This window comes from Spermophilus citellus (assembly GCF_964194105.1).
Source record: "Spermophilus citellus genome assembly, chromosome: 11".
Classification (NCBI taxonomy): Eukaryota; Metazoa; Chordata; class Mammalia; order Rodentia; family Sciuridae; genus Spermophilus; species Spermophilus citellus.
The window spans coordinates 93,024,566-93,045,070 of record NC_138192.1 but is presented as its reverse complement, the minus strand read 5'-3'; the positions used below and the strand labels follow the sequence as shown (position 1 = coordinate 93,045,070).

Sequence of the window (20,505 nt, the reverse complement as noted above, 5' to 3'; positions counted from 1 at the left end):
TGTAGAAATGTATTCTGGTAATATTCCAGAGTTCTGTTCTTCCAGTTTGGAAAAGTTTCAAACTCCTGACACACACCAAGATGGCAGCAACACAGACAACCCTAGGCAAAACAGGCCAAGGGGGAAAGTTCAAAGGCATCAGCCTCTCAACCTTCTCTCTTCTTCAGCCTCCCTGTTCCCCCAATGCCTGGGGCTTTGAGAAGGCCACAGATCCCCCAGAGTTCATTAGTTAGTTTGTAAATTAATTAATTCGAGGTATAAGTCCATTAAAAGCAAGTTAGATTTTAAGGGCTGAAAAGTTATCTACTGACCATGAAACAGGAAGAAATCGAATTTAATGTGTACGTCAGTTTCCCACGACAGCAAGTGAAGAAATCTCCTACTCTTTATTCTGTATGGAAGAAATGTGTGCATCATGTCAGCAAGAAGACGGGGGACTAAATGGAGCAATGTTCAAAGGGGTGGAGTAAGCGGAGACCCAAAGAAGAAGTAACAGATGGTCAGAGGCCCATCAGGGGAACACAGGCAGAAACAAAAAGAATGGTGACAACAAAAGCAACGTTCAAAGAAGGTTCCACAAGGAACAACATCCCCATTTTCTGACTTGTGGGGATCCTTCTAAAGATGTGCTGATACTGTTGCGTTTCTGCACCTACAAGCATAAAGCGGAGAGTATCCCACCTATGAAGGCCATTAGAGCTGGACCCCAGGTTTCACATCTGCTCCGCCCTCCTTTATCAAACCACATGAACAGCTGTGAGTCAGGGTTTCACAGGGTTTTATTACAGTATTATCAGCACAGAAGTAAGATAACCAGATTATTAATGATCAAAGGGACAGCTCCAGTAAAAGTCACCTCAATCTACTACCCTAGTACAACCATAGTTAACACTTTGATCTTTTTTTTTTTTTTGCCACCTTTCTTCCTACCCATTTGTCAAAGGAGAAGCTGGAATCCCACATCAGTCATAAACTACTACATGCACTGCTTGGATTCAGGAAGATGCGACACCTGCTTGGGGGAAAGGGAATTCACTCTCAAGAAAGACTGCTCAGTCTAAACTGAGTGCTTGTGCTGTGCAGGCATCAGTCTAGGGACTACACATACCTTGGCTCATTTAATCCTTACTACAACCCAAAGAAGGTTCTATCATTACCCACATTTTGCAAACAAAGAAATGGAAGCAGGCACAGAATAAGCTATAAGCCCAAGGACACAGGTTACTAACACTGGTGGAAAAGTCAAGTTTCAAAACTTATACTTTGCCAGGCACAGGGGTGCACACCTGTAATCCAGAGACTCAAGTGGTCGAAACGGGAGGATCTAGAGTTCAAAGCCAGTCTCAGCAACTCAGTAAGGTCTGACGCTAAGCAACTCAGTGAGACTGCCTCTAAATAAAGTACAAAAAAGGTCTGGAGAAGTAGTTCAATGGTTAAGCATCCCTGGGCTCAATCCCAGGTACAAAAAAAAAAAAAAAAAAACAATACTTAATCTAGTGTCTAGCCCATAACCAGTGTACCACACTGCTTCTCACTGAAGAGGGCTCATCTCAGTGGATGCAAAGCCTTGATGACCAAGAATAGCAGGACTTCCAGGTGGGACAGGGAGTGTGTAACACATGTTCCCTTCCACTCACCCACCCTGAGGTCAAGCCAGCCCTCGCTGAGAGTTTAATGGGTGGAAGGGAAGAAAAGGGGAGAAATGAGAGACTGGAAGAGCCATTGGTGGGCCTGCCCAAGCAAGACTCCTTCTAGGAAAGGCAGATTGGCCTCCGCAATCCATTAGTGGCAAGCCCAGGAGGAAGGTGCTGAGCAGGATGCTCAAATGTCCAACAGACACTAGTACACAGTGGCAATGGCAGAGGGAGTGCAGGTGCTCCTCAACTTATAACAGATTACATCCTGATAAACCATCATAAATGGAAAATATGCTTTGAATACATCTAACCTACAGAACCTTGTAGCTCAGCAACTCAGGCCCGGGTGGAGCACCGGTTGTTAATCTTGGAGATCCCATGGCTGAATGGGAGCGGAGATACACTGCCATTGCTCAGCATCTGGACAAAGTAATGTGCCACAAATGGTCAGCCTAGGAACGAGCAAAATCCAAGATCCAAAGTAGTTTCTGCTGAATACTTACTGCTTTCACGCCGCAGAAAGTCAAAAAACAGCTAGGCATAATGGTACACACCTGTAATTCCAGTGACTCAGGAGGCTGAGGCAGGAAAATCACAAATTCGAGGATAGCCTCAGTAACTTATCAAGGCCCTAATAAACTTTACAAGACCTGTCTCCATATAAAAAATAAAAAGGGTAGGGAATGTAGGTAAGTGGTAAATCACCCCTGGATTCAATATCTAGTATTTTTTAAAAAAAGTAAAAAACCCCATAGTCAAAGGAAACTGTCTGTATTCAAGAGGAGATGGTATTTTATAAATCCTGTGTTCAAGCCACATCATAGGATCAGTTCTGTCTTATTTCAGCAGTTTCATTTCGGGGAGGAGGATACATGGAGCAAAAAGAAATATCTCCATGTTGCACAATTTAAATACTATTAAATACACCAATCTGATGATTTACTGAGAAGTAATAACTTGATCTGAGTCATTGATTGCTAAAGTTCCCATCAATCTACCTTGGGGCTCTGGGTCCTCTTTTTCACTCTCTGGAAGGTTCTTCCTTCCAACTCTCCCTCTAATACCAACTCATCTTTCTGGTAACTGCATGAATGCATATTTACTCAAATATGCCCCCCCATAGCTCAATCTAAATTCCCCTCTACCCATCTCTCTTTTTCTCCCATTCTCTTCCTTCAGAGAATCTCTCCCAATTCATGAAAATATACTGATGTGTGTTCACCTCTGTACTGTCTCTATCCCCTTACACTTCATGAAAGCAGAAACCACATCCACATCACCATTAAATATTGCACACTAGGATATAGTAGGAAGCCAAATAACTCATGAATGAATCAATGAATGAATTTAAATAACTAAAAGTTGCCCTTCCTTACTTCTATAAGCATATTGAATATAATTTTAAAATTAAATTATGCCATTTCCAATACAGGTTTAATTATTTCATGCTCTATTAAAACGCCATCTGACTTCAGGCTTCCATGGCAAACATATGTTTAGACATGAACTTCATCAATCAAGGGCCATTTATGAACAAATACAAAATCAATCCTTTTCTTGTGCATCAGAAACACCAATTAGAAATGTACTAACCTAATCCATTCACAAAGACCACAAAAAACATAAAGCACCTTGGCATAAATCTAACAAAAGATGTGAAAAGACTCTGACACATAAAATTACAAATTTAACTGAAGGACATTAAAGTCCTATATATAAAGTAAGGGTTATCAAGTTTGCAGATGAAAAGCTATGAAACCATAAAGATATCAATTTTCCCTGAATTTCCATTTAAATGCAATGAAATTCCAATAACACAAGCTGGGGTGGGGGGGGGGGTGCACAAGCAACAAGCTTGAGAACAAGTTAAACTGTTTATGGGGAAAGAAAAGTGGAACATGCCCGGAGATGCATCAGTTGTCATGAATATGGAAAATGGCATACTCCTATGGGTGTATAATGTTATTTTCAGTATTTTATTGTGTTTCAAATATTTTCTCTCTTTTTAACTTGTCAAACAGCACTGTAAATTCAGAAGAGCAAGAACACCATGTCTAGGGAAACATGGAAAGAAGAAGGGAACAAAACTGGGTACAAAAAGATGGTGCACACCTCAGGAGGCTGAGGCAGGAGGATGGCAAGTTCAAGGCCAGCCTCAGGAAATTAGTGGGACCATCTCAAAGTGAAAAAAAAGTCTGGGGATGTGGTTCACTGTTAAGTAACTGGTTTTGTGAAGGCATTTTCAAGCACTGTAACCAAAAACATAAAAGTAAATACACGTGCATACACACACACACACATACACACACACACACACACAAACACACATGGTATTCTTGCTCTTCTGTCACTTACCACTGTTAAGTAACCCTGCATTCATTCCCCTAGTATCCAAAAAAAAAAAAAAAAGTGTCCACGTGATAAGTGGAAAGGGACTTTCAGGGTGAAGGAAAGATCCAGAAGAACAAGGTTAAAAAAAAAAAAAAATCAGACACAATTGAGAATGAACCAAGCATGGCTCATATAGGAAATCCTCACAGAAAGTCAGAGAGTAAGGGATATAAAATGACACAATGAAGTGACAATAGTAATGTTATCTAGAAATTGATCCCCCCAAAGAGGTGTACAGTGGTGACATGAGATAGAGCATACCAATACAATTTAACTCTCTCTTGGAAATTCATATTGCACAGTCATGGATAAAGACCATGAGAAGACACGCTGCAAACAAATTCCAACCATTTCACTCTGATGGGTGTATAATGTTATTTATTGAAATAAATAACACCATTTAACCTTGAAACACCATTTAACCCAGCGATTCCAACATGTACTTGGCCAAAGAACCCTTTTCACACCAACACCTACTAACTCTATGGGTTTTAGATTTTCTAACCTACTGACTTCTCATGGAACAACCAACTGTGGGCAGTGCTGCACTCTAGTAGCCCAGTCTTTTAAAGATGGAAACCAGGATAGGGCTTTAGGATTTGAATATAAATATTTAAGGGAACGACAAGACAAACAGTGACAGACTGGATGGATGTAAGGGTCACAGAAAATGCAGTTGGTGGGGCTCCATATTCATGATGGCAATCCATATCCAAGATGATGAGAAGGCTATTAGCAAAACTGAGGAGTTGGTCAAAAAGAAACTATTAGAAAAACAGACACTAAGCTTGGATTTGGAGGGTTTGGGGAAGCAGTGAGAAGTCAGAAGAGTTGGTGGTCAACTCCGATGATCCTTCCCTGTTATCTTTGAACCTGAGCGAGTCTCAAGGACAATGAAGGAATTAACAACTTCACATTCTACCATTCTAGAACTAGAGGATTTGAAATCAAAACACCAATTTAATCAAGTTCTATCTTTAAAGAAGGTGTGAAATACATAGAACGAAGGATTAAAAATAAACAATTCAAGATTAATTTAAATATATGCATGAGAGGTTTTTAAGAAGTCTTGCAATTATGGATGTTCAAGAGATATCCCTGAACTCTTATAAAGCTGACATCAAAGAGTCTAACTCTGCTTCTCTGCCCCAATAGAATACTAAAGAAATAAGCCTGAATCTGAACCAATGTGGGAGTTGATATACTTTTATGAATCCTTTCCATACCTGAAGATTTCAGGCAAGTGAGGTTTTTTCCTAGAGAACTCAACATATCAGGAGTAAGTCAAAACTGTGGTCCTTATTAGAATTGGTAAGTAGATTACATGAGGACTGCAAAACTCAGTAGCCATGTAAACTGGCATAAAGCCCAATCAATGTTCATGAAAATGAAGCTATTCCTAAAGGCAGTGAGGGAGCGGATCAAAAATGAATGCAACAGAGGCTATCCTTTTAAAGCACTTTCAAGAGAAAAAATGATCAGTTAGGAACCAAGCATATTTGCAATCTGAGCACTACAAATAACACTGCAGGGTCTAATAATATACAATTTAACAAGCCACGAAGGAAGGAGGTTCCCTCTCAGTTGTACACTGGAAAACAAAGTGGGGCCAGCAGAAATCTTGCAATCAAGGTTCTTTGGAGTTTGTGTGTGTGTGTGTATGTGTGTGTGTGTGTGTGTGTGTGTGTGTGTACACACACGTGTATTTATTTTTATGTTTTTGGTTGCAGTGCTTGAAAATGCCCTCACAAAACCAGTGAAAGGAGTATGTAAATGATGCATACATATACTATAACAAAATTAATAAATAATAATAATCTGCTCAATTAAATTGTTTAAAAACTCTTTTTCTAAAAATTCTTTTTTCCCTCATCACATGCTAGGCAGGTGCTCTACCACTGAGCTATGTTCCTACTCCAACATTTCTTATTACTACACATTAATTGTACATATTAACAGGGTCCAGGGTGATATTTTCATACATGTGTATAGCATGCACTGATCAAATCCATTCATCCAATTCCTTCTTTTAACAAGTTTAAATACTTGAAAAACTAAATTGCATTTCTGTGTTAACAGCAAAATTAAGCCATCTGTGTAATCTCAGAGCCTCTATAGTCCACACAGGACTGGACTCAAGTCCCTGCAAGGCAGAGATCTGGTTTCCTCTTAGGCCCCTCTGGGATATCAAGGAAAGACGAGCACCTGGTATTTTTAGCAGCTCAGTGTTGTTGTTTATTTGATAAGTGAAGGAAGAATGTCAATTTTCTCTTTCTTTCAGACTATAATATCTAAAACTGCCTGTCTTGGGAGACTATACATTTCAAACCAAACCTTGTCCAAAGTCCCCTAAGTCCCAATCCTACAGAGGCCACTCACACTAATCAGTTCTCACATTAGCCCCTGAGCTCCTGCTGGATGTCCAGCAGCACACTACTCACAGGCCAACTGAAGACCAGATCAGATGAACTCCCTACAAACAGCATGCAGAAGACACAGGAAGTGGGGGGACTGAAGGATCACCAGAAAGAGACTGGCTCCTCTCTCTCTCCGGCCAGCAGCCTGGATCTTCCTTCACTAAGTCTCCCTTATTTGGGAGAAGAGAATGACAGGACTGGGGAGTCAAGCACAAGACCCAGAAGAGGAAGAGAAATGTGAGAAACAGTTCAACCCATTCCCCTAGCTACGGACAGCCAAGGGCACTCACAGGAACCCTGACTCCAGGAGACAAAGGAAACAAGCCAGGAGGGAAGGAGGCTCTCTCTCAGGTGGATACTCCCCTTAGCTCTTTAAAACCAACTCCATAAAAGTGGCCCAACGTTTCATAGTATACTCTACCTTTTGGTGGCAGTGTGTTGTTCTGAAAACACATGAGGAGCTTGATCTCAGGGCAAGTGAATCAAATCCCTCACCCACAAGTAACACCCTCTATAGGCAACTGAAGAGGATTAAATGGCACTCAGCGTGAGGCCTGACATGGAGCACGCACCCAGCACTTCATAAAGAGCAGCAGCAAGGGGATGAGGGTATAGCTCAGTAGGTAGAGCGCTTACCTCACATGCATGAGGTCCTGGGTTCAATCCCCAGAACACACACACACACACACACACACACACACACACACACACACAAAGAGCAGTATCAATATCGCATGACACAATATGAAGAATAAATTTGGGGACTTAGCCTTGCTTGTCCAGCAGGGCTGATAAAATGCAAACATGCATGAAAGTGAGTGAGATAACAGTCATACTGAACACAGGATAAGGAAGGGATGCTGTCAGGTGTAGAGAGAAGAGAGTGGGAAGTGACAAAGACTCGCCATGTGTCAATGCAACCAGTTATTTAAACGCTTCCCCACAGAATGGCACTTGATACACCACCACTTTTTGGACCTCAGGATCCTAGACCTTAACTTCTTCACATCATCACAGGTTGATGGAAATAAAATCAAGGCCAGGGAAGGAGCTGGCACTCGTGTTCAGTTTCCTTCCAGTCATTAGCCTCTGTCTGTCTGCAGCTTTTGCCTTGGCAGCATGTGTCGCCCTGCCGGGGCCACCACAGCTGTCACAGTCATTTTCTTCATTTCACCAGCATCCACTCTCCAGGCACACCCATTGGCCCTGCAGCACCGTCCTTGGAGGCAGGGTGGATTTCCTTTAGCGCTTCTGAAAGGTGTCTAATACATCGCCTTGCATCAGCCCTGGGCTTAATAAAATATGAACTGAAGAAGGAGGTCCTGAAAACTGAAAAGCCAGCTGACAAAAGGCTGAACAGCACAAAGCTACAGAGCATCTTTCTTCCTCTACCATGGATGGCGCTTCTCAGCTGCTTGGCTGGAAGGTGATCACCTGTGAAAGAACTCAGCAGACCAAGTGTCTGCCTCCCCTCAAAAGGCAAACCTCTAAAATATCCAATGGAGGAATATTTATTGGCAAAAGGAGACTAAAGTCACTGTCACCTCTAACATAGCCCTGGAAGACCCCAAATGGTGTCCTGGCTTGAAATCATTAAACAAGGCAGAACTTTCGGTCTTCAAATTCTTATCTCAGAAACACAAAAAAGCCAATATTGACTTTTCCACTTGCCCAGGAGCATTCTGAGAAATCCAAAAACAAGTCGCGATGCCAAATGGTAAACTCCATTCTGCTCCTGCCCTTGGTAGTCACTCTTGGTCAAGGTCTTATACCTCCTGCCCAGCACCCCTCTCCATTCCACCCCAGGAGAAATGCCATTTCTATTCCCTTTTTATACTGACGCCCAAACCAGTTCACTTCCCCTGTGAGCACAGAAATCATGTGGAATGTGTGTTCCCACAGAGTTCAGAAACTTGATGATCTCAGAGGATACTGTAAAGAAAGACCCTTGACACTTCCCTAAGGAAGAATGTCGTCTGTAAAAGGCTACTGTCAGGGCAAAAGGCATGTGCTGGGAAAATCCACTGCCTGCTGCGTGTGTTTCCAATTCTGATGTCCCACTTCCTCTTTATAGCACATTCCTCCCCTCCTTATTTCTCTTCTAAAAAGACACTAAGGCACTGGTTCTCAGTTAAGGAGCAAAGTGCAGTGTTCTATTAAAGATGGCAAGATAAAAAGGGCTAAAACGGATTTCAAGCAGCACAGAATGCTTGAGTACTATATAAGACCTACTTCCTTTCTACCAATTTTAAATGTTTGGAAAGAACTTATTTTAAATGTGGGCAGCCTAACTTTCTAAAAATAAAGCTCCCTGTACTTAGAGCTTATTCACATGGGCCATAACACATAGATTTTGAACAATATAGCCTTAAGAGTTGCCATGTCCCCCATCTTAACTCAATTAACTAAATAATCAAATTGCTGTTGTTCCTATTATTGAAAGATCTATACATAGCAAATAAAGAGTATGGACTTCGGAATTAGAATTCAATACTTCCAGCACTTGCCAGTTAGTTACCTACTGTAAGTAGAGTATAAGACAGGCAACTGTACCTTTCTTCAGGAGAAATGGAGATAGTACCTGTTTTGTCAAGTTGTTTTGAGGATTAATATAGTGATGTATGAAAACTCATTGCACCTAAGAAACATTAAGTGATAACTAAAGTCCTTATTTGCCTACCTGATTAAAATCCAAATGTCCAGCTATTGAAAATAGTAGAATGGAGGTGGAGAGGAGAGTCTCACCAAAAAGAGGACAAATGCAAAAAGTCTGAATACCACATGCTGAAGATGCTCAGGATCTTCTGAGCCAAATGCCACCCACCCACCTCACCCCCACTCCCTCCCTGCAAATGGCAGACAGGCCTCCTTGCTTTGCATAAATGTGCAACAACCAGGGGGAAGTCAGTGTTAAACTCCAGGTTTGACAAAGTGTTGATTCATCCAAGAAGGGGGTGCAGCCTGCTGCCAGCCTTATCACACAATCGGGCATCCACTGGGACAGCTTTTCAAGGATTCCCCCATCCAGTCTCCAGCAGCAGTAATGTTCTGATTACTCTTCTAATGTCTTCATTTTGTTAATGTATAGAAATCTCTTGGGAGTGATCCAACCGTGTTGTATTTTATAGAACAATTTACAACATAAATGAAAAGTCAGGAATGGTAAGACAACAACAAAAAGAGTCCTTCTGTTGGCTGCCCATGACACAGTGTTTTGCCAGGCAGCGTGTTAGTTATAACGACAAACAGCTTGACGGTTGGACACCATCCCACTTTAACCTCACATCATAATGGCTCCTGAGGACAAGTCCCACTGCTTTTCAGCCTGGTCTGAAAATCTGACCACATCCCCCATGAAAAAGACAGATCCTCAGCAGTAGCTGGTACAGCTCTTTTCCATTACCACTTAGTGGGCAGGAAACATTTTTTCCCCCAGAGTAAGTTCCTAATTTGCCTTCTAAGGTTAATAGGTTTTCCAACTTGGTTCATCTTAAAGTGAATGGCCAAAGTGGCAGTTTAGTGGTAGACCCTCCGGCTTGCCAGAGGCAGCACTGGGCCATTTCCCAGGCCTGTCTGCAACCAGACTACTAAAACTGCAAGTCTCCTAAGTTATCCCCACAGTAATTCTAACCCTCAGTCAGCTTCTGGGATCCTTCCACCAGTGTCCCATAGGCACCATCCATGAATGCCAGCAAATGTCAGACTCCTCCCAAAACAGTTTTACTTGGAATACTCCATTCAAAGAGCACCCAGTGTTCAATCCCCAGGGCTCCCTCCAGAGGTCAGCCAATCGTTTTGGATTCTTGATTCCAATCTAGGTACAGGTCACTTAACAAATACCTGACATATTACATTTAATTCCACCTCCCCCTCTTAAAAAAATCCCATTCATCATAATACAATGTGTTCTCTTTCTTATTCTAGATGGTCCACACAGGGAAAGTGAAAGCATAGACCATTTGAAAGCCATGTCTCCCTGATTCAAATGGTATGTGTTGTGTGTTTAAGATCTACTATAAACGAGTTCTTCAATTTAGTGCTACATAATCTGATCCATTTGTTTTTAGCAATATCTAATTCTTTGGTGGTCCGGTCCCCAAAAACATTCTTAGAAAACTGTTATAAACTATAATGTATTATCAATGGAGAAAATTATTTTGTCAACATTTGTCTTCTACCCATCCCAGCTAATATCCACTAGCTATATACACAGACCCAGATATAAATACATACAAACCATCAGAGCAATTTTTTCAGTCTTTTTTTTAAAAGCTTTCTTTCATTGTTAACTAAGATTTGCTTTCAGCAAACTAACAGTGGGAGTGCCTAGAACTCAAGGAAACACAACTTGTTGCAACAACAAATGCTCGGCCGCAGCCTGAACAAAGCGCTACAAATGGGCTCTAGAAACCCACAAGGCCCTTGGACAAAACGCTGTGTTTGTAATTAACTCTCTCCAACTCACTCTCATCACCCCCTCCCCAAGCCTCTACCCGGCCCCAGCACCCTCCAGGGCTCCAGTTCCCAGTCTGGTTTCCATTCCAGCCCCGCCCCCTTCCCCTTCCCTCTCTGAGACTGTGAATCAATCCCATCCAGGGCAGGAAACGAGACCCAGGGCAGCCCCCTCCGCTGTGGCGGAACAAAGGAGAGCGCAGCTGCACGCGAAGGGAGTCCCTTCGGGTCCTAGGTACCTTCTCCCCCGCTGCCGCCGCCAGGGCACACCGCACCTGAACCCCACTGCCCAGAACGCCCCATTGTTCTTCTTTCCAAAGGAAGCCCCATCGCGTCTTTCCATAGAAGCTGAGGCCAGGAAACAGCTGTGGGCCGGAGGGAATGAGGGTGGATAGGGAGGAAACCGGGTTCCACTTTGCCCACAGGTACGAAAAGGACGGGGCGGAGTATGAGCAACTTAGTTTACAAGCCCACCTCTCCCGCCGCCCCCAAAGCCACTGCGGATCACGACCCCACTCTGCGACCTCCAGCCGCCAAGGTTCTGGCCACAGAGCCGCAGAGCCCCAAGGAGTTGCAGAACCCCCTGACCCGCGCCCACGGGCTGCAGGAGGGCCACGGGGACCGTGGGCACAAAGGCGCGGGGGCCAGGTCGAGCGGGAAGGGCAGGGGAGAGGGAAAGCGCTCGCGCTACCTCGCCGGGCGCTAGCTCGCCAGGCGCCACTCCGCCTCCAGTCGTCCTAGCTCCTCGGAGGTGCTCTGGGACGCGGACCCAGCCCAAGGTTGCGGGGCTCCAGCCGCCGCTGCTCTGCCGAGGATGTCCCGAGCGCTGCTGCCGGTCGTCTGAGCGCCCACGCTCCCGCACCGCCTCCGCGCCGCGCTCCAGTGTGCGCTTGGCTGCAGAGTGCAGGGCTGCGGCGGAGGCGCCAGCCACTCCCCTCTCCCAGCGGCGGAGGGGCCGGCCGAGGGGCGGGGGCGGCGACCTCGCAGCCTGGGATTCGCCCCTCGGCGCGCAGGCAGGACCAGAGCCACCACCGCCCCCTGGCCGACTCACCTCTGGCCGCGAGGGCAGGCTGCACAGCGCCCCCCGGTGAGCGCGCGCTGCCTCGCCGAACTGCGACCCGACCCCTGCCCCGGGCCAGCCTAGGTGGGACGCTGAGTGGAAAAGGCAGCAGAGGCGTCTGTCTGGCCCCAAAGGACGGCTCCTGCCTTTTTTACCCTGTCTACTCGCAGATTCACCAACATCGTAGGAGAAATAGGGCGTTTGACAGCTAGAAGCCACCCTGGGGCAAACTCAGGCAGAATGGGAATGCTGTGTTTTTATTCCTCTCCTAGACAAAAAAAGTTTGGATGCCCAAGAAAATATTAATTTGCCTGAAAAAAGAGTGCTAAGCGACCCTATATGCCTTCACTTACAAAGCTCTTATTATCTATTAACCTTGCTTAATCCCGCGAAGATTATAAAGACCCTGATCAATTGAGTTGCAAATAAATGATCATTTAAACAAAATCGCATGCATGTTGGAATAGAGTGTATTCAGTGGCATGCAGCCAATATAGTACTCTAACTGGCATTGGGTAACTAACAATGATGGGATATATCATTTCGGCACACTAGAAGGGACCAGAAAATCAGAATCCCCAATTTCTCATTCCAGCTGCCCTCTTGCTATAGGGTAGCATTTAGAACAAGCCACTCGACCCAGGTTCTGGTTTCCTCATCCGGGAGGAGGGAAGGGTGCTCATCCAAACTTACTCACTGGGTGAGGTGACGATTACTTGGCTGAGGTGTTAAAAGCACTGTAGACACAGTAATTATTACTCATGAGTCTAACTACTTTATCCTATAATGAAATAAATTGCCATAAATGGGGCCAGGTTTAAGTGGACTGACCTATATCTGGAAACTGTCACTAAAATGAGGTGAACCAAAGAATTCAGACCATATATAGTAACTGTTCCCGCAGGCATGAGAACCACAGACCCTGGGATTTATCAAATGCCACCAGTAGGTAGAGTCTGGAAAGGTGGAACCTCCTCAGATTGTATTTGCTTGGAACTATACCATCACTAATGACACCATCAGCAACAGGTCACATCTGCACTTGGCACCATAATGGTCTAAGCTAACACATTTTGAGTATGAGGCACTACTTTTGTTTAATCCTCACCTATGAGGTAAATCACTTCAGTGTTTTTGTCTCACAGATCAGGAAAGGCAATGAGAGGTCTTCCAGCTGATAAGTGACTATGGTGTTTTGAAGATAGGCCCACAAATATCTGACACTCCTCTTATTAAAGAGTGGTGTCTAAATGTCCTCTTCTTGAAGATAACTTGGACTTTGTGACTTGATTCTAACAAATAGAATGCCGCAGAAATGTTACTATGTACTTCTTGAAACCTAGATCATTAAAGGATGCACATCTTTTACCTAGTTTGTATTCATTCATATTCACATTCTCTCTCTCTCTCGCTCTCTCTCTCGCTCTCGCTCTCGCTCTCGCTCTGACACTCACCCTGGGAACACAGCTGCCTGCACTGTAAGAAAGCTCCAGCCACACAGAGAGCCATATAAATATGTTCAGGCTGATGGTGCCTGATGAGGACTCAACCTACAGCCTATACTAACCATCTCACCTGTTGGTTAGAGAGCCTTTGAGATGACTGTAGCCCCAATCACTGACTGACCACACAGTATGAGAAACCTAGAGAGAAGAAGCCAGCTCAGCCAACTCATTACCCAGAAATATGAGTGATCACAATAATAATAAAAGGTTGTCACTGGGGTGGTTCTTATGTAGCAGTGGACACTTGGGACAGTGGCAGTCTCCAGCACCAGCTATCAAGCACACTGCCCCAGGCCCTGAAAACCTAACATAATGAAGACCCTGGAGATCCCAGCCTTCACAACAGACACACAGACATGCTACCTGGTAACACATATAGATTCTTGTCTCCATTTTGCCTGTCTCAGATTTTTGGTTCCAAGGAGACTGTGAAAGCAGTTTGGCAGTAATGGAACCTCTGATCTCTACTGGTCAATGCAACTTTTCAGAAACAGCAGATAGGCAAATGGCAGGTTCACGAATACAAAATATAAACAAATAGCCTAAGGAGTGGGGGATTTTTATAACATTTTGATCTTGGAAATTGGCGGGGTTTTGGAAAAGAAATATGTGCTTAGTAGGACAATGGAAAGAGCCACAGGGGGAGGGTTAGAAGCCCCTGCCTTAAGGAAGAAATGAGGAACTTTAGGTCAGAATAATTCTGTTTCTGGAAAGACCTGGCATAGCAGGGAAAACTGAGGCTTTCTCCCTATTTTTCAGCAAGTTCAAAGAAGAAAATAATAGCAACTGTTGAACATAGCCTAATAAACATAGAAAACTAACCAACAAGCTATTAGAAAGACAAAAATGTTTCTAGAGCAAGCCTTGATTCTCTTTTTAAAAATACTATTAACCTAGTTTTCATAAATCTCGAAATCCTAACTTCTGAAGACATACCATGAAGTTTTAACATACCTTTACCTTCCTGGCTGTTCTTTTCAAAAGTCAATCAATCAACAACTTCTAAATCTAAGGAAAGCAGATTAAAGTTGTTCTAACTATTGTCAAGAGCAGATAAATCCATCAACTACATAGGCATTTTTTTTCTTTCTCCTCAGTCTTTTTGGAAGAAATACACTGTATGAAAAAGCAGAAAGACTATTATTAAGGGTTTAGGGTGTAAAACATAAATTATCAAATTACAAGAACAAAAGAATATATGAAAATATGCAATGATCTAAATTAAATAACCAAAATGTTGCTATTCTTGTAAAAAAAATACAGAAATAGCAATATTACAGGAAAAGAATCACTACTAAGCATGTAGGATTATTTTTTCTTCATTGTTTTTACCTGAGTTCTTTAAAAACAAAACAAAACAAAAAAATGTTTTTAAGAGTTCAACACTGGGGGAAAGACCAAGGAGAGAACCTGTGACCTGCTTCTGTCTCATTTTGATGTTAGAAAACCTAATATTGCACTAGAAGTCATGATGATTTTCTCATTGTCCCTGTCTGCAGCTAGTTCTACAGAACACTCACACTCCCTCCTTCAGTATTTTACATCTAGCTCTTAATTTCTGCTTTTGCTACATTTTCTTTCCTTCTCTGCCCACCCCAGATGCATAGTTTTCATCCACTTTACTTGTGCTTTGAAACCAAACTCAGGGCCTACTTGTTCACGACTATGATCCTGAACTGGACCTTGATGTCTTTACTATGGTAACTTCTTAATGCTGCATCTCCAACTATCTAGAAGGCCTCCAGATTAAATCAATCAGTTTGAAAGCATTAGCCTGAAAAGTAAGAATAATCTTATTCACATTCCAGGCAATACCCCTCACCACCCAAAACAAAGACCATCTTCGATTGCTAAGAGAACATTCCTAAGGCTCTGCATGTATTTAAATTATCCCATGTAACCCTCAACAACACTCCAGTAAGGTAGGTTGTCATTATTATTCCCTTTTAGAGATAATAAAACTGAGGCTGAAAAAGTTAAGTTACTTGCCTGAGGTTATATACTTAGTAGAAGCAGGATGTGAATCCAGTCAGTCCAGCTTCACAATGCAGCTCTTTGGTTGTTTCCTTTCACCTCAGTAAGCATTCTGTGAGCTCTTTTTCTCTTTGTCCCCTAAAGTATTATCTTATTTCTGTAGTATTTATCTTTTTGTTTGGAATAGTCTTCCAGAGTAAGCACTGAATTGGGAATTCTTAGTTTCATGAAGGAAAAAATATATTTTGTATATATTTAAAGAGTGCTTTGAAACTAAGTGTTAATGTTTAAAATATTATTTGAAATTCAAATCAGGTTTCTAAAAAAAATTTTTTTAGTTGTAGATGGACACATACCTTTATTTTGTTTATTTATTTTTATGTGGTACTGAGGATAGAACCCAGTGCCTCACACATGCTAGGCAAGTGCTCTACCACTGAGCCACAAACCCCAGCCCAAATTAGGGTGTTTTTTTTTAAGATATCTTTCTGTAGTATTGTCAGCCCCCAGGTCTCAGCAGTAACTCTTACTCTTACTCTCAACATAACTCTTATTCTAAGTAATTTTAAAAAATCATAGATAAATGACAACAGGAATATTAGAGGGTAAAATGGAGGGGCTAGGGTTGTGGCTCAGTGGTGAAGCGCTTGCCTAGCACATGTGAGACACTGGATTCAATCCTCAGCATCACATAAAAATAAATAAATAAAATAAAGGTATTGTGTCCATCTGCAACAAAAACATAAATAAATAAATAGATAAATAAATTATTTTTTAAAAGACTGATGGAATTTCTCCCACGTAGAAAAATTCATAAAGATTTTGATGATAAAAAGGGGAGCTGGTCATGCTGGTGCACACCTGTAATCCCAGTGAGACAGGAGAATCATAAGTTCAAGCCAGCCTCAACAACTTAGCAAGACCCTTTCTCAAAATAAATTAATAAAAAGGACTGGGGATGTAGCTCAATGGTAAATTACCCCTGGGTTCAATTTCCAATACCAAAAATAACAGAGAAAGAGAAAGGAATTCAAAGATCTTACAGGTTTTCTTATAGGTCTCAATTATTTCAAAATCAAAAACAACAATTCTTTATTTTTAAAAATGTAATTGAGCATTAAAATTGGGTAGTGAAACTCAAAATCTAATTATTTTTTTCTCCACAAAATACATTTGTCTAGGCTCAGAGTATTCTGACCTCAAATAAATTATAGACACATGGCCAGGAAATTTAAATTGCCTGAATTTTCTCCCCTGACAATTTGTAATTTAGCATTTTGTCATTTCAACGAGTAAGAATTGTCTTTTCTATTTCCTCTCAAGCTGTGGCAAGCTAGTGCTATTAGGTCAAAACCTTGCTGTGAAACAATAAATCAATCTGAAAAATGACTAGACTTTATTTTCCAAACTTAAAAATTATTTTTATTTTTCTGTGTTACTGGGGAGTGTGTCATTTTGTTGCTGAGGAGATCTGAGGAAGACTGTATGGGAAAGAAAATGACAAAAGAAAAGATTGCTGTCTGTACCAAACAAAGAGCAATTTAACAAACCTATGAAGTAATATTCTGTTCTTCAGCCCTTAAAAGTAAATGTTCTTTTATTTGAATATAGCGCCTACATTCATTAAAGTTCTTCGTGCATTAAAGTTCTTCGTGCAGGATATCGCTGATAGAGAAATATAATTGAGTAACTCAAAATCCTCTGAATTTATCAATGGCCAAGATGTCCTATAACCTAGTTTAGTGACTATTAAAAAAATCAACCAAAATTTGACTTGATTGTTAGGAGCTCAATCTCCTGTTGTTTCTCAATCTGGACTTTTGTGAAAGATGAGAAACTCCATGGTGTCAGATTTGTCTGTTTGGTTCACTTGCGTGTCCCCAGAGCCTTGAACATAGAAGCTACTCAATATATATATAATTGAACTGATTAACTAATTACACAAAATATTACCTCAGGTTAGCTGAACTGGCCTATAATCTCAGACAAGATTTTCAGTTGGATCTCAGAGCAACTTTAAACACTTTCCAGAGAACAAAGTAGAGCAAAAGCAGATTTTTTTTTTTTAAAGCAGATTTTGTTGATGGATTGTAGTGGTGATCTTAAACCTTTAATAGAGCTGGAAAAAAAAAAAAACTTTAAAAAGAGTAAAACCAAAACAGCCTGTCTCATAGGGAGGAAGAATTAAATCAAGTGGGCCTGAGCATTGACAAGAAACCCAACTCCTCAAAACAAGTTTGATGTTTACTGAAAAGATGCTTAAACTCCTTTCCTGTTAGACACATCCTGAAATATGATTCTCTGGAAATCAATTCACATGGCTAAGAGAAGAGAGCAGGCGCTTGTCTCAGATGCTTGAAGGCCTTCTTTGCCAGGCTCCAACCTCCTCAGCCCCAAATGCTTGCTCAACGAGTGTGAGCTTGACAAGGTTTCCACAGATCTTGAATTTAGACCTGAGAGAACTGTGACACAACTAGTTCATGGGCTCAGATATTTTCTCCTGGGGGACATTGGGTCTCTAAGTTGCTTCACACATTCTTGCTTTCTTGAAGTTTCCTCAAAATTCTTATCTATTCCCTGATGGGTCTCTTCAGGGCATGTTTCTACAGGTCCACAGTTTTTGTTAGATTGGAAAACATGTTTTATAACTTTACAATTTTCTGGATGAATCTTTTACCAGCCTAATGCAACTATTACCACACAGCTTTAACCTGGTAGGGGAAAGCCAATCTCTTTAGTTTCCCTGGTGCCTAAATATTCTTGTCCCTACTGGTGTTGTAACTTTAAATTATCAAACAGGTGAGCGCCTCTGCCCTGAGGACTCCTCCCATCTTTAGTCAGGCACCCCTGCCCCAGGACAAAGCAGTGAAGTCAGTGACATCTGCCCTGCATTAAGAAGTCCAGTCATCCCTCAGTACCTAAGGTGGATTGGGACACCCAATGGGATGTCACAAAACCCACAGATGCTCAAGTTCCTTATGTAAAATGATATCATATTTGCACATATATATATACATCCTCATACATATATATACATGTGTATATACATCTATCTATCTATCTATACACACACACATATTATATATATTCATCATATATAAATCCTCCCATATACTTTGCTCTAAGTGATTTATATTACCAAATGTGAATGCTAGGTAAACAAGTGTCACATTGTACTGATTAGGGAATGATGACAAGAAAAAAAGTCTGTATGCATTTGGAATAGACGAAACTTATTTTTCTGAATATTTTCAATCCTCACTCATTGGAATCCACAAGTGGCCAAACTTCATGGACACCAAGGGCCAACTGTGTTTATTGAGTGTCTATTTGGCCCCATCCCAAGGATGGGTGGTAAACATGACAGACAGGATCTGTGATCTCTCAAAAGGTAGGATTTAGCTTAGGGTCCTGGACACCTCAGATGTAACTCATTTTTCTTTTGTGCCATCCTCCCAGTCACCGTGCAAGGAAGGCCCTCATGCTGCTCACAGGCTCCTCCGGCTGTAATCAGACCACCCAACCCTTCCTAGGCTGTCCCAAGCATTTTAGAACAGCCATGTGCACACTGAGGCCCAGGAATTATAGTCCAGGATTTCAATCCTGAATACAAGATTAGAAAATTGCCTTATTTTGTCCCTCCCTTTCAAACATTTAAATATCTAATTTCACATATTCAAATATTTAGTGACTAAAAAGATACTCAACAACATTCTTATAACCAATAAAGTAAAATATCAAAATAACTACGTCAGTTATCTTTAAATGATGCCCTCCCCAAGGGCTGTAGAATTTCAAGCTATATTTGCTTATTTTTCATATAAACATGTTCAACTTTTTGAATTAATAAATCATGTATTATTATATAATGAGAAAAACCTTTTTGTGTGTGTGTATGTGTGTTTGTGTGTGTGTGTGCATGCGCGCGCAGGGAAGTGAACCCAGGGGTTCGTTTTGCAAAGCATCCCCAGCCCTTTTAATTTTTATTTACTTTTTTTTTTTCAGACAAGGTCTCACTAAATTACTGAGGTTCTTGCTAAGTTGAAGCTGGCCTTGAACTTGGGATCCTCCTACCTCAGTCTCATGTGTGGCTGGGATTACAGGCATGTGCCACTGTACCTGGTTTATTTTCACTTTGGAAAAAATACTTGTACTATAAATTTTTGGTTGTTGTTTTTCTGAATTGGACCACTGAAAAAAAAATAAATATTTCTCCCATACTTTTTCTAATATTTTTTCTTCAGAATATGTCAGTACTTGGTGATCTTTTCCATAAGAATATGGCCAGGTATGGTGGTACACACTGGTAATCCCAGCAAGTCAGGAGGCTGAGGTAGAAAAATTGCAAGTTTGAGGCTGGCCTCAGCAACTTAATAAGACCCTGTCTCAAAATAAAAAATGTAAAGGTCTGTGGATGTAGCTCAGTGGTAGAATGCCCTGGGTTCAAATTCTATACTAAAAAAGTCTGAAAGTGGCAAATCTGACAATCAATCCATGCTTAGTGACTTGTACTACAGACCTATGGACAGTATTTGCTTTGAATGCAGATCCTTGGATTTTTTTTTTTAATTGCATGTGTTTCCAAAAGAGATCTCATTTCTATCTCATGAAGCTGTGTGTCCGTAGGTTATGCGAGCAGTGTGAGAACATGAGCAATAAGTAGGAGTTCTGAGGAAGCCTGTCCATCACAAGCCTGGTGGCTGGCCACTCTGAAGGAGAAGTACTGTCAGCCAAGGGTGGTGTGTCCAAGGTCCCTGAGCCAGTTTGATGAGCATGTCTTAATGCAAATGAGAGAGAGCCCAGTCAGGATTAGAGGGAAGGTCAAAAAAGATGGGAGAAGGGGAACATGTTTCTGTTAGAACCTTGAAAAATGGCTGACTTCCAAATGCATTGGAAGACTTGTAAATATGGGCTGCATGTTTATGTTCCTATGTTCCCAACTTTATATGTTGAAACCTTCATCTTCAGTGGGGTGGTTTTAAGAGGTGGGACCTTCAGTAGGTCATTAGGTTTAGATGAAGTCATGAAAGTTCAACCTTCTCAATGTTAGTGTCCTTATAAGAAGAGAA

General features: G+C 41.7%; 1 protein-coding gene across 5 annotated transcripts in view; it reads right to left on the bottom strand.

Moving 5' to 3' along the window:
* Positions 1-11,855, bottom strand: part of MYO1B (myosin IB) — a 169,137-nt gene extending 157,282 nt beyond the window's left edge. The window contains exon 1 of one of the 5 annotated variants that reach the window (XM_081260811.1): positions 11,589-11,855. The gene's annotated coding sequence lies outside the window, so the exon portion shown is untranslated. The remainder of the gene's footprint in view (positions 1-11,588) is intronic. The other 4 variants (XM_081260809.1, XM_081260808.1, XM_081260812.1 and 1 more) reach the window with 4 other exon arrangements.
* Between the last annotated feature and the right edge of the window lie 8,650 nt (positions 11,856-20,505).